The sequence below is a fragment of the Hemitrygon akajei genome, unplaced genomic scaffold, assembly GCF_048418815.1.
Source record: "Hemitrygon akajei unplaced genomic scaffold, sHemAka1.3 Scf000106, whole genome shotgun sequence".
Lineage (NCBI taxonomy): Eukaryota > Metazoa > Chordata > Chondrichthyes > Myliobatiformes > Dasyatidae > Hemitrygon > Hemitrygon akajei.
In genome coordinates, this window is record NW_027331992.1 from 111,549 (window position 1) to 116,588 (window position 5,040).

Consider the following 5,040-nt stretch of genomic DNA (forward strand, 5'->3'; position numbering starts at 1 on the left):
GATAGTATCAAGCCTGCAGAAAAGGTGGAGCGATTGTCTATCGAGACTCTATGGGTGGACGTTAGGGACAGGAAGGGGTCAATAACTGTACTGGGTGTTTTCTTTTTTATAGGCCGCCCAGTAGTAACAGGATATCGAGGAGCAGATAGGGAAACAGATCGTGGCAAGGTATATAAATAACAGTTGTCATGGTGGGAGATTTTAATTTCACAAATATAAATTGGCATCTCCTTAGAACAATTGTGTTAGATGGGGTGGTGTTTGTTATGTGTGGAGTTCTCCTTCGGTACGTTCCAATGAGACAGGGAAGTTATGGTAGGGTTTGGGCGCGAAGTAAGTTTGCCCGTCGACCTCTGTTTTGAGACTGGCAAGGAAGATCTACCGCAGAAGACTTATCTGAAGTATGTGTCCCAGATGAGAAGGGAGCTGAAAAAGGCTTATGAATCAGCTGAGGTCTCGGCTACTAAGCCGAATCAAAGAAATAACAGGAAGTATGATCAAAAAGATAGGTTTTCCTAATTCATGCCTGGAGACTGAGTACTCATAAAAATCTGGGGCTACCTGGGAAGCATAAGTTGGCTGACCGCTGGGTGTTACGCCCTATGTAATGGAGACTCAGGTGTCAAACGTACCAGTGTTTTGCGCGATACCAGAGAATGGGAATGGACCTGTCAGGGTTCTGCATTGGAAGCATCTTCTACTTGTGAAGCAAGAGGTGCGAGTTAATCCAGAGCCTGGCCTGGACCCTACACCTAGTAAGAGGACTCTGCGGCACCGTGGACAGACTGAAGGATCCGGAGGATGAGAAAAAGGGGTTGTGGTATATGCTGCCTTTCGCCAACTCCCCAGAAAGTGAGGAGGAGATTCTTAACCTTTCCCATGCTGAGGCAGGCGACCTGGCCGTGGGAGGGGGGGGTGGGGGTTGTGGCATTAGCAGTGCTCAGACAGACTTGCAGCTGGACCAGGAAGGGGGTGTAGGCTCCACTGAAACTGTGTATGAAGCTGAGCAGAGGGATCCGGTTTGCAGGGAGGCACGAGTGACAGACCGGGGGAAGCCTCGTCATGTACACCAGAGGTGTCCCAATGAGTGCCTGAAACTGAAGGAATAGTTGATGGGACAAGGAGGTCTCAAAGAATCAGGAGACCCCCAGATAGGCTTGCCTATGTAGCACCAGGGGAACAGAGTGCTACGACTATCCCACTAGGGAGATATGTCACTACCCTTTACAAGTGGATTGGAGTTGCTGACATTACGAAATTCCATTGAAAGAGGTGTTATTAACCTGAGATGACAAATTATTTCCAAGTCATGAGGACATGACTATTTTGTTGTGTGGAGAGTGTAATGCCCCGGTTCCTAGTTTTACTGTTATACTGTACGTGTTTCATATTGGCTGTTCTGTAAAAGCAGCTTGTTTTCAGCTCGTTTGGCTTGTGGTTGAGCATAAGAGATGAGGAGATGTGTGCCATACAATTCGGATGGTCGAATTAAGGGGAAGTTTCTCTGGTGAGGGACGCTAAGGTTGGGTTTGGGTTTTGTTCTGCGGGGGATGGGGAGAGACGCTGTAGAGAACCTGTCGAAGAATAGGATCCGATGGGAGAGCCGTTTGTTCGAGATGGGTTGCAAGCGACGTTCGGAAGGTGGGGTGAGCTTTCGGGTTGACCGAGGGCCCAGCTCGTGAGTGACAGAGAAGTTCCAGATGAGCTCCAACTTGTGCACATTTGACTGTTTAATTTGGATTGGGCAGTTTATTTTTGTTATTCTTTACTAACTTTATCAGTTAAGTCAAGATTCATAAGTATAATTCCTTTAACCGTATGCAGCGAAGAGTCAGTTATTTGTAACAGGATAGCAAATTACACAGCATTCACACAAACAGGGGTTTGAGGTGGGTTTGAGCCGTCTCAATCTCACGAGTTCGGAGGGAATTGAGTGTGCTCTCCTTAGATTTAGGCAGGCAAGGTAACCGGGGTGTTTCACCCGTATATTAGTGCATGTGGCCAGACACATAAAGATCAGAAATTAAACGGAATAGGGAATTAAAGTGGCAGGAATAAAAACGTCGATGATAAGCAGCAGCGGTTTCTCATCCGCCTGTCGTTTGTCCAAAACACAGGTGACGTGTCTTTAAACGTTCCATGAAGTACACAAAAATAACAGATGTACCACTCCATTACTGTTTTCTCTGGATAGAGTGAAACAAGAAAACTGTATGAACATAGAGCATAGATATTTACAGCGCATTGCAGGCCCTTCGGCCCACAGCAGAGAGATCTACTCTAGAGACTGCCAAGAATTTCGCTAGCGCTCAGCCCGCTATCTTGCTCAGCTCCATGTACCTGGATAACAGTGGACGTGTCTCATCCAGGTCCAGGACATAATGGTGGCGAGGGCCGAAGAATTCAGAAAATCAGGTAAAAATGTTCCCTTCAAAATGCTGAAAGACGTGGAGTGTCAGAGAAAATAAAATGAGTTGTGAAGGTTGGTAGAATCTTGCTGCCTAATATAAATTGAAGAGCATGAAGACCAGGCCAATATCAACGTGATGAATTCGGAAGAGATGTGGGGAGAACATGCAGAGGATATAATTGTGATGCCGAAAGGAATTTGCCTCCATTGGCAGCGGGACGGAACGTCAGAGAAACCCGTGTGGAGAATTTTCCAACATTGGAAAAGTACAGCAGAGACATGGAAACTGAGAGAATGGAATAAAGCTTCAAATGAGGAGTATGACGGTGGGGTATGGATGCAGGAGGGCGAAGCTGAGGAGAATCATGGAGTGAAATGAACTGAATCGAACTTCCACGCTGAAGACAGGATACAAAAGAAAGGACACAGAGGGAATTTTCCACACGTGTGGAGTTAGGAAACGGAATAACCTGGAACTATGACGTGGAAAATACCCTTCAGCAGATGTAGTGCACGTTTACAACATTTCAGCCGAGGTTCCGCGGAGGCTCAGTCTTTGAAATACTTCATAATATTCATTTTTATATAAATCAATGAGATTAGATGCGGAAAAAAGAAAAATCTTCTTCGTGGGGAAATATTAGCAGTGATAATGTCTCATTAAGGAATAGCTTTTACATGTATTTCATATGTCCATCCGGATTTCCACGAATTTTCGCAGTGTGATCCCTATTCCCGTTATTAGCCAGAAGGCTATGATCTATTTGCCCTGTTTCGTTCTCCTGGAACGCTTTCATTTACGTGTCCTTTATCATATGGCTTGGAGAATTTTAGTGTGTGAGTTTTTGTCCGGAAGCGTATCTCGCCCAGTTTTCCACTGAGAGAATGCTCGAAAGTGGAAGAAAAAGACAGGCTACTGAACGGACGGATGTTACTGCGGAATTTTCACCTCAGGCAGCTGAAGGATGGACGTCCGCGGTGGAGGGAGGGCCATGCGGGAATGACTGAAAGAGCCCTGAACTCTGGGATCATGGGACTGATTTGGACAGAACTTTGGAGTGATTTCCATGCAAGTGCATGTAATTATAAACTCAGAGTTCTCGATTAAATTGTGCCGTTAGTCATGCAAACATCTGTCTTCAATTTATCCCCCAAACTCCGTTTACTGTTTGTGGCTCTTAAATGTATTTTCCTCCCTTCTTCATCTGTTCCACATCGCTCCAGTTATCACTTCAGTTCTTGAATATTGAGATCCATTCTCTTTATATCGGTGTGGGAATGTCACGGGGCAAACTTCCGGTTAACAAAACGTATGTACATACACCTCAGAAGGTAGTTCATCTAAGCGAATACAGAGTCAGTGTAGTCTTGTGACGGGGACGTCATGTCTCACAAATGTGGCTGTGATTTTAAAGGAATAATCTCGACCATTTAACGAAGCAGGAAGGTAGAGGGAGTTTGGATGGACTTCAGTAATGTTTCTAAGAAGGCTCCGATGACAGATACAGGGACGCCGAGATGACTTGGCAAACTAGTCACAATATCAGCTCGGTAAATGGATGAAAATTCTAGTTTGCGAGTGTCTCTTCCCGGACGCCGCCAATAAGCGGCGAGATGTATATTTGCTGCTGGATCCTTTATAATTTACAAAACAGTATGTGAAACAAAATGTGACTTAATGCATTTTGTGAAATAAAATTCTGGGAGGTCATATAGACCTTCGTTGGGTCGCTTTTAGTTGTAACCTTGCAATGCTAGGTCATACCTCTCTGAATGCAGGGGGATAAATGGACAGTACAAGGGGTTTTTGGTATACGTGAATTGTTCACCGAGGCTTTGAGTAGAAGAGTTCCGACTCGGTCTCACAGCCGGACGGAGCACTGGTCAGAGCAGACTGAGAGCAATGAGTGCAATTCTGATTGCCGCGCCATGTGAAGGATGTTGTATGAACTGACCGATGGTAGATTAAAATTCACCAGATTGTTTCCCGACTGTGGGGAAAGGGATAAAGTATAAGGAGTAGTTTGATTGTTTCAAATAGAAAATAAAGTGAATGGTCATTGTCGAAGTTTATACAATAATGAGAAGGCGTATATTGTACAGATAGCTGATGACTTTGTCTTTTCTTACTTCAGCAGTGGCTAAAACTACAGGCACATCCATACACAGACCTGAAGGCATTCTTTTTTTCGCCCAGGGCTGAGTGCTTATGTCTACAGCAGAATTGCCGGATGCAGGTGATAACAAAATAAAGGAAATTTGTCTGGATAACCCTTGCTTAACAAAGATAGCGAAGTATACGGGCTGTATTATGGTTCTGGGGATCGGCATAATTCGCCATAGTCGAGTTGGGGCAGAATCTATGCAATATTGATTCCCCGCTGCAATCTACAAGAAGGTGGCTCTGTCACAGCGTTGACCGCAGCGAACTTCCACTGCCAGTGTAAAAGTCATTGCGAGTGCCAGAGTAGATAGTGGGACGGGGGTAAATATAAATGATGTTACTACTTCATGCAAAGTCACAAATAGCAAGGTTGTGTATTGTGGTAATAATCTACTAAGGAGTGATATCAATGCGAAGAGTATTGTGGGAAAGGCGGACGAGCTGAAGGCCTGGATTGACAGGTGGA